Raw genomic sequence first — 10,839 nt, forward strand, 5'->3', positions numbered from 1 at the left:
GTTAGCCTAGGCCAGTATTCAATATTGATCTTATCCTTAGGCATGCCTCAAGGAGTCCATTCAGCCTATTGGTCAGCTAAATATACAAGCCATTCTGTTCTTAATTTTAAGTCCAATCTAAGTTGCATATTAAATACGACCCCAGTAGTCGTTGAAGTCATGCAAAAACACTGAAGGCCTATCAATAAAAATATGAAGATTGATATAATACATATTAATAGTCGTTAATTGAAGGACATGCGTTGCAATACAATACGTATAAGACATATATACATAAAAGGTACTATTGATATATGGTATATGTATTATTAATGCAAATGCACGGTGTTGTTGAAAGACGAAAATAGTAACACATTCAGAACAAACATCTTTTATTTCCTGCAAGACAAACATACATTACAACATGACATCAATTAATATAATAGAATACCAATAAGGATTGCTATCGGTATTGTAAAATTGTATAAATACGGAAAATGGTTAAGTATATCATAACTATCGTATGAACGTTTACACATGTAAGACATAGGTTTATTACCAGCAGGAAAGTGAAACATTACGCGTGTGTAACTAACCAGCAAAAACGGAAATATGATTTATTTAGTTTGAAAAAAAAAAGAAAATTTTACAAAGGATATATTGAATACAAATAATATGTATCAAATAAATACCAAGTAAAGCAATTGTTGTCATTAATTTAACATCGGTATAAGTTAAGAGTTCTTTGTATTTAATAACCTTCGGCCGCCGGAAGGTACTATTCCTAATACGAATTCACCAATGGGAGGCACGGAAGGAATCACATTTAATCGGTTTTAAACCCTTGCTTAAAACAACCGCAATAATTCCAATTAATCATCCGTTGATTATATTGGTTGGGTGATTTAGAAGTTTGCACATCCCCATCCGACTAGAGTGAAATGATAACCCTTGCTCATTCCACTCTGTAAAGACCACTCGGGACTATTTATTTTTCGATCTTTTATAAGATTTGCTTCCCTTGACTTTGAAAAGTACATGTCACAAGTACATGTTCGTTGTCGTCTGTAGTTCAGTTGTATATACACCATGACCGAATCGTATTGAATTGTTAAAATCAAATTATGCAATAGTTTTAATAAAACAAACATTTTTTTGGCGAATGATTGTAACTATTAAAAAAGAACAAGCTTACCAATTTATGTATGAACAAGTTCATGGAACATACTGTTAAAATTAACCCGCTTGGTAGGTGTCGGGTGAATATTTACCTGGCCGCATGTGCTAGTAATAGAGTTGATAGATCATTTCTTCCTACAACCTCTAACCGCGTATATGTATACACAAGCATTTTGAATTTGACCAATTTCCTGTTTACATTCATCGGTTCAACAATTCATTTTTCATTTTAAAACTTTCAATGTCTGCGCTACATCCCTCTCAAAAGCATCTTCGGGCACATCCTCCGCTATTCCTCTGGGGTCTTCGTAAACACACGGGAACGTGACATTCAACTTTAATAGAATCTAATATGAAACTAATGCGCTGTCTCAACAACAAAACATTCTTCGGCTGCACTGAGCATGAATTCACCCCGAAAGAACACCGTAAGATCCAGAGTCTGAGAGCGACAGTGACTAGATATACACTACAAAAAACTATAATCACAGACTTCCGTTGCTTTTACGAATACACACTTGTATAAGTCCATCATTGTTTATTTAAATCTGTTGAAATTGATTTTGAATGTACAGAAATGTCACATGCTCAAGTTTCATTGAATTGAATTTCTACGCGATACATCTTTTTTTCATTTCCGAAATGGTTTTGTTTCAATACTTGTTTTGTACCTCAATAAATGTTAAGCATGATAGGTTTCGTTGATGGAAGTAGGGTTTTATCTAAAAACAATTTCAATTCCAACAACCATTTCCATAAAGTGTGGAACTTGTTTTTTAGTGGACGGACTGCTCGCGCGAAGAAGAGGTAACTTTGACATAGCGATTATGTCGCAGTTACTTCCCTTCGCAAAGAGGCCACAGAAATTTACTCTAGTGGGGAAATATATTGAAAAAAAAACACGATATATGCATGCAATAAAAAGAAAATTTGTTGAATTCAGTGTAAGATCGTATTTTATTTCACTCGTGGTCACAGAAAAATAATATTTTTACTCGTGGCGTAGCCACTCGTGGGCACAGAAAAAATAATATTTTCACTCGTGGCGTAGCCACTCTTGAAAATATTTTTTTGTGACCACGAGTGACATAAAATACGATCTTACACTGAATTCAACAAATACCCTCTATTTATTAAATAATTGTCCTGAGATTCGTTACAGAAAAAGACTGGCGATTGGGGGCGATTTAAACATGGATACCGAGTGTGATGACGTCAACAGGGAAAAAACAGTTGCCCCCCTTACTTTCAAAGATACTTAATAATTTAAAGATTTTTATAATGTTTAATTAAACAAAGTTACAAGATAAATAGAATACTAGGTTAATGCCGTGGATGGAGAAAGATTACCTGGCTCGGCTGTGGATTTTATCGGGTTCGCCTTCGGCTCACCCGATAAATTCCTCCGCCTTGCCAGATAAACTTCCTTCATCCACAGCACTAACCTAGTATTCTCTATATGTTTGCAAATGCGCTCATTGTCTTGCATAATTTAGTCTTTCTTGATTGATGAATACTTTAGTAAGTATTTATAAAGGATTTCATTATTTAAGCATAATATATAATTCCAATCAAGTGGTGTTACTGAATATGTTATATGATTTCCGTTGTTTTTGTTAGAAAAGCAAGATCCTTATAGGATAAACTTTGTTAAAGCTCGTCTATAAATGTATTTTTCAGTTGGAAAAATAAATAAGTATTTTCATAACCTTACTGTTTTTTCTCGTTAGGATTGTCGTTGGTGCAGTGCATTTATATTGGGGTCAATGACATTATATAAACAAAAATATTGGTTCAAGTTTTCTTACATGTTACCAATACCCACTTTCCTATATGAGAACAGCATGGCCTTGTCCACTGAACATGTGCAGTGAACATTTTGTTCAACCGCATTTCAGTGTTTGTAACATTGAGATTATGACCTACGGCCTGATCTAAATCTATGTCATGTTAAATACATTTTGATGATAGAAACTGTAATTTATGGTTACGGAACATTTTATACCAATAATTGTCTTATTTACAATAACTCAGAAAACATTGTCTAAATTTAGTTTATTGTAATCATTATAATGTTTTCATTTTTGTTTTTCAGATATGAGTTCAGTCACAATAGGTATGTTCAACTTAATGTTATATGTTGAATATCTTACTAATAAGCAGTATATTAAATGATGTCGTATACTGATTAATTGTTTGCTTAAGAAAGCTGAAAAACCAAACAAACAGCAAGAAATCCATATAGCCTGGCTCCTTGTTTCCCACTATCCTATATGCATTTAATGACAAAAACTTGTTTAAGGTTATGTAAAAGAAAACTTTCCATGTTAATCACTATGTACATGCATTCAAAAAGTGTTGTTTTTTTTCAGGAGAACGTGTCTTAAAAAAAGCAGCAGGTACTTATTATTTATTATTTAATGTCATTCATTTTAATGGAAATCCTAGGGAATCCCTAACTCGACCACTGACGCTTTATATGCTTATGCAGTAGGTACGCTGGTGGAGCATAGCGCCCTGCAAACAGTAACTGGGTAGTTTAGGCTTGACTTTTTAGACAACATTTTTAGGGTATAGACTTGAGAAATAATTAGAGAAACACTGAACATTTTTAAATGAAATTTTACATGTTTTGTTCTTGTTTCTGAAAAAAATATGAGCACTGTATTTTCGAACAAACAATTATTAATGTTGTTTAGTAAAGAACCGTCCGTTTAATGTGTCAATACTTTTTTGATTGCGACATATATGGACTTAAATTCAAACTTTAGTTTTATATAGCAACACATCTGCACAGGGCTTCCACGATTATTTTTTGCTCGACTTGGTCATTGCCAGTTTTTCGACATGGGCCATTTATCTTGTTACGGCCCGACTGTGAAACGTTCGTACGTGAATTCAATTTTATATTGTGAACATCAAAATGGTGACAGTCGAAGTCATGGAGTTCAGTATTTGTCATTACAAGTTATTGATATATTCAAACAAAATAATTAATACAATTGTAATAGTAGGCAAACTCGAATGCAGTTTAGAAAAATATTCTTATTATCGATTACCAATGACGACCTATGGGAAGGTGTTTTTTTTAATCAACGTTGACATTGAAATAAAAACAAAAAGGAAGAGGCAAGTTTGATTTGCTTAAATTTGTACACTGTACACATAACTCGAAATAAAAAATACATTTTACCACTCGGACCGGCCCGGCTTCGTCATGTATTAACCTCTATTCATGGACAAAGTAACAACCAATTTGGAAAAGGGGAAACCACCTTTAAAAGGCACTCGGACCAATTTTCACGCAACGACACAGCTTCGCCATGTATTAACCTCCAATTCATGGACACCGAAACATCCAAATTGGAATATCTATATAATTTTTAAATGATTGCTTTCTTCGCAAGGGGAAACAACCTTTAGAATGTAGGAAATTGCGCCAGTTATATTTACTTTACTTAGATATGAAAATTTTATGATTGCTAAGCCCTGGTACACCATCGCTTGGCGGGAACAAATAATAAAAGAGGCACTCATATTTAAAATTAATACATAAACATGTATAACAAAAATAATTTTTGAGGGATAAACCTTTAACAAGTCACTAAGTAATGCATTAAGGGAAACTATTAATTTTGGATAACAAGATTGAAACCGTGTGTTTAATAGCACACATATTGAATAATCGGTGAGCTCCAACAGGTTTACCCTGATGAACCTTTCCGTACTGTTAACCATATTTTGATGCTTAATTACGTTGTGAACCTATTCAAATACCAAAAGAAAAATGTGTTTGTTGGGTACATCGACTTTCACACAGCTCCAAGGGCAGAGCTCGTTTCAAATTAATAAATACAGGAGTTGATAGAAAACAACGGCACTTAACATATAACATATGATTCTTATGTAATTAACATATAAAACAAAATAATGTCATTGAGTTGCAAGGTCAGACATCTCCTTATATTGTTCAAAATTGTGGAATTCTTAAAGACGAAAGCTTTTCGCCGCAATTTGTTTTATTTTTATCCTAATGATCTCAACGGCATTTTTCTAATGGTTTAAATATAGGAGTAACTTAACACTATTCTGATAATGACTCAACGTTTTTCCTTCAAATTAGTGTTATGCTTTTTCCCGACAGTACGAATATTCTCCCTTAAACTCCAGAATGGTTTCGAAAGTGGCCCTATTGTCTTATGCTTTTACAGACTTTTGCTACTACTGGAAATTAAAAATAGATACATCAATAATAATTGTATATCAAACGAAGGCTCATGATCTAGCTATAATTTCTACTTGAACGGCGAGACTTCTAAAACTTGAAACCGTAAAAGGTTAGAAATACTTGTTGCACCTCAAACGGCAATTCTAAAGCTGCAATAACGTATTAAGCACAACAGTTGAACAAAGCAATACATTTGTTCTATAAACGTACAACTAACTTGCATTTGTCGATACGTCTGAAAAAAAAAATATATCGGCAGGTTTTTATGAAACTTGATACAAACAATCGTCAAATTCTGTACTTTTTGGATAAAATAGGGGAATACATCCATCCAGTTTTATGTGGATTGTTTGTTTTTCTTTTTCAGACATGTATTCAATAACAACTGTTGAAGGCACACAATAAATTCGTAATTTTATTTTGGAAAAAAAATATGGTGTTTAATCAAATATAATATTATGATCATTGATATGGAAAATGGAATTTATGTCGTTATGTTTTTAATAAAAGTATATTCAAGAAATACATTCAGACTACGTTTAAGGATATCTCGAAATCAGGTAAAAGATCACAAAACTTTCTGAATTAAAACGTTATGTATTGATGAAAACGTATGTTTAATTTCAGAGGCTGCAGGCAATTCCAAAGTCACAGGTATCTGATTTTCATACTTTTATTATTGTTATTTCCCTTTGTAAGGTTAAGTTCTAATCGTTCAACAGCTCGGTTCAAGTCACAAACAATGACTTCTTTTTAGTCATGCATTGGATTTTTTACTTTTGAGATGGTATACAGCTGTCATGATAATATCAAAATCTGCACCCGTCTCCTCTTTTGTGACATCTACTCATGCACTTTTCGCATCAATTAGGAGGAAGTCATATTTCTTCCAGCTTATAAGAAAGTCTTTACGTGCTCTGAACATTGTACCAATGCATGCCCAGTTCGTACTTTGTGTGCAGTCCTTTGTACATGTTCCAGCGATGTAACCGTAAAAACTCACCATGTCTGTTTAAGTAGTTATCACTTTCATTTCACACCAACCATTGACGGTTCTGCCATTTTGCCAATTGAGGTTTTTGGATTAGACAAATCCGTTACAAATTTTGTTTCAAGTGGGCAGAAAATAACTGTAATGGTTTAGTATTGATTTGGTCATATCCTATGCTAGTACTGATTTATTGGTTAGTCGTAGTTGTTTCACTTTCACACGGTGCAGGCCGGTCGATGCACATCTCATATTCGAATGAAATGAAGTATGAGTATAATAAAATGCTGTTTTGGCACATTTTAACATCTTTGCAACAATGTGCATAGTAATTTTCATTCCGTCATTGTAAGACAAGAAATGTGCAGTTATTTCAGCAAAGCGGTTACAGACCACTATTTATACGACATAACTATCATATTTTAATCACACTGACTTGTAATTTTAATTCATTTTGATACCAAATCGATATTGCTTCCATTAGTGCAATTAACTATACTTTAAAAGCCGAACAAATTATGGCAAACATGCATTGTTGTCTTTATTTTTTTTTCAAATGATAATTTCACATCTGGTTTCAGTCCAAAGGAAACGCAAATAAAACAAAATGCAATATCTTTATCTGTTATTGATTTCGGTCATTACATTTTTTTACGTATTAATAATCATAGGAACGATAGGACAAGCTTATTTGTACAATTTAAACATTATAAGCAACAAATAAAACTATTTACATCATTAAAACGATATTGACAAAAAATTAATTTACCTACAAGAAAATGTTCCATGTTTACAGTTTAAGTTTTGAGCTGTGACATTTATTTTTGTTTTTATTTTCAGGCGTTGCTGCCTTAGTTCTTGGAGTCTTAGGTATTTTCCTTTATTCAATATACTTTGTCTTTAATGATTTCAATTTTTTATCATACTTAAATATGTTAACATGTAAGGGATAATTTGATCAGACTTTTTGGTCATACATTTATTAGAAAATATGAATATCACCACATATTTGAATTTTGGACTTGTCGACTAGGCTGGTGTCTGTATTGTTCATAGTTGTATTGAGCTGAGATAATCTAAAACAGACTTACTCAAAGATACTCAAGCAGCTGTGCACTTAACGTTCTCAAATGTTTAAAAATGCATATATATTTATATTTACATGACTGTATTAAATCAGTATTTTTTATTTCAGTTGCGAGTGGTGTTTTGATCAAAGGTATCGGCTTTTCTTTCATAGACTTCGTCTTAAATAATTAATCAGACTCATGGTCCTACATTTTAAGAACATGCAGCTGTTAACCTCACATTCATGTGCGTGATTGTCAGGTCAGTGGACCTTTCTGTAGAAGTTTTAATAATTCGAGGACGTATTTAATGCATTTGTGAAGAAATTGGCGTTAAGCGATCGTAATTGAAGCTCAATTGTAACGAGTTTATATTTAAAACTAAATATACCATTACAAACTATATTCACGTTGTTTTAATGCCTAAATATATCTACTTCGATTGTGCAAATCGTGTGAAGAGGTTTTTCCAGGTCGGGATACAGCAAACCTTATACGAAACTCTTAGATTTTTAAGGATTTCGCTAGTTATCCAAATCGCGTAGTTCTATCTATTGCTGGCCAAGTGTAATATTTCAGGGCCGCCCAAAATAGGACGGGGTGGCAATGCCAGACTTGCATTATTGTGTACCGAATTCTTACGAAGCAAATTATAAACATTATCGGCTACTACGACATTGTAAACTAATAAACTGGAGTTTACTTTAAAACGATATCAGGTTGCTTATAATTAAATTCAGTGCCAAGAGAATAAAATGCAAACTGTTGCGAAGAAATGAAATCGTTAATTTCGCGAGGTAATACAGAAACTATTAGTTCTAACTTGATCTCATTTTATAGTACAAAATCCACCGAATATGGCTGTCATCTTTCACATGAGACGTATGTAGACTAGTTTGAGCAATTATTAAGTGGTGAAAGTAACGGCAATGAATAAATCGATAATCCTACCAAAATCATGCCTGTATATGTCATACTTAATTAGAATGTGGACACTTTCCTGAAGGGATTTTTTTAAGACGAATGTGTTAATAGCGTCATCCTTACGCAAGAGTTTTGGAATTGGAATAGACGGCTTATACATTATAATGTTTAAAATGTACAGTATGTTTCCATCATCTGACCAACTATCAACGAAAATAGTTCTACATCTATTCACGATCATGCATATGGACTGTAAATTGTGTGTTACGGTCAGGCATGGGCTCACAAGTTTCTTTACTTGTAATAACAGTGCTGTATAAGCCCTATATTTTTGTTTTACATTTGTCAAACATGTAATCCATTTTTAAAATCTAGTGGTCAAATAAACTGTGCCATGATGATTATTATGTATTCCTTTTCGCCGATGATGCAGCGATGATACAAAAACGAGATTACAGAGACATGTTAACTTTGTTGAGAGTTTGAGAGCAAACTGTTGAATGCAATTGCAGATTGACGAATAATAAATACGGTGTTTCGAAATGGCGGTCCTCTTCGGTCCTTTGCACATATTTGTTCGAGCGGAACGAGATTTTGTCAGTATAAGCATATATGTGAACATTTTTTACACCAACCCTTAAAATCCAGGGAAATGTTGTCTTTAAGCAACATTAGGCAGTTGCTAATAAATTTTATTTCCGAGAATGTTTTGGACATTTTCAACATGCAAAAGACTTTGTGAACTGTTTGATTCAGAAGTGCAGTCGATTTTCATACTGACTGAAAGCAGCATACATCTTCTTGATGTAACGTGGATGACACATTGTGGGCAATTCTTAACACTATATATCAATGGAGTTGAACCTTATTCGCTGAAAAGGCGATTGCAAAGTTTTTTGCTCAAACCATGACTTCTTTATTGATAAAAGAAGAAATATGAATATTGATAGACAGTTTAGATTCTGTTCTATTCATAACACACATTTTTACACAGTTTAATACAGTTCCCTTTTCTTTCACTATGACCATATTATTAAAATAACATGGCTAATTATTTGAATGATTTATTTGCTGATAATGTTATGTGTCTAAAGTTGTTCTTCAAATTAATGTCTGACTATAAGGATGTGCAATATTTTCAATTTTTATTTTGTAGACATTTATATATAAAAATATGCAATTATTGACGAAAATGTAAATATTAAATATTTGCATAAACTTTCTGCATGTCATAAATATGATATTATATGTATGTTAAGTTGTGTCTCAAATGATAAATATTTTTCAGGTGTGGTCGCTTTAAGAAGCAAAGGTATCGTCGATTTTTCATACACTTATTCTTTAATATTATATGTTTCCTGTATTGTTTTTAATTTATGCATACATTTAATCAGATGGCAACATACGGATAAAAAGTTGTGTTAAATATTGGATATAACTGACCAGGTTACAAAAGCAAATATACCCTAGAGTGTTGTTAAATGCTGCGATTTTTGGAAATAACCAGTTATAATTGGAGTATAGTTTTAGCTATGCGTTGTTAGTGGGCGGCTTAGGTTGTATAAACTCATTTTTGTTAATGTTTCAAACTCGATTGAAAGACTGTTCATTAGAGAATTACATGAAATCATTAATTAGTCAATGGTTATTATATGGTAGCATTATATAACTGCTAAATCCTTAACGAAACATATCAATGTAGTTGCCTCATACTTAGAAAAATGCGTTTGCAACTTTTTGTCGCTCAAGCCATGATTTCCTAATTGAGAAGGGAAGATATATAAATATTGATGGAGAGTGTAGAATATGTCCCTTTTTAAAAACAGATTTTTACACCTTTAAAGATGCGTGCCATTTTTTTTTACTATGTCCATCGGAATTAAGCCTAATGGCAGATTACTTAAATAGTTTATGTGCTTGTAATTCTATGTGTCCACATCTGTTCTATAAACTTTGGTCTTACTATAAGGATATGTAATATTTTGCCATTTCAAAGTTTATTGTTAAGAAATTTATATATAAATATATGCCTGACGAAAATGTAATTATACAACAAATCTATGTTATGTTATGTTGTGTCTCAAGGAAAACATATATTTCAGGTATGACCGCTGAAGGAGGCGCAGGTATCGTATATTATTTCCAACATGTATTCTTTAATAGTTATTTGATTCCAGAATTATTTATGTTATATCATTAACTTAACTATATCTGTATGAAAATAAATTGACAGGTAATATATATTACTATTAATGTAGAGTGTAGATAATGTCCCGTTTTAAAAAAACAACAACATTTTTTAACCTTTGGAGACGCGTGCCATTTTTCTTTTACTATGTCAATCGTAAATAAACTTAATGACAGTGTGAAGAAATCATTATTGTTTTTTTGGCAGGCCATATAACAGTTATAGTAATTCGTAAATAATTAAGAATGAAATTAGTGCAGCCAGGTACCAATATGGTTTAATATTA

The sequence above is a fragment of the Mya arenaria genome, chromosome 16 (genome assembly GCF_026914265.1).
Source record: "Mya arenaria isolate MELC-2E11 chromosome 16, ASM2691426v1".
Classification (NCBI taxonomy): Eukaryota; Metazoa; Mollusca; class Bivalvia; order Myida; family Myidae; genus Mya; species Mya arenaria.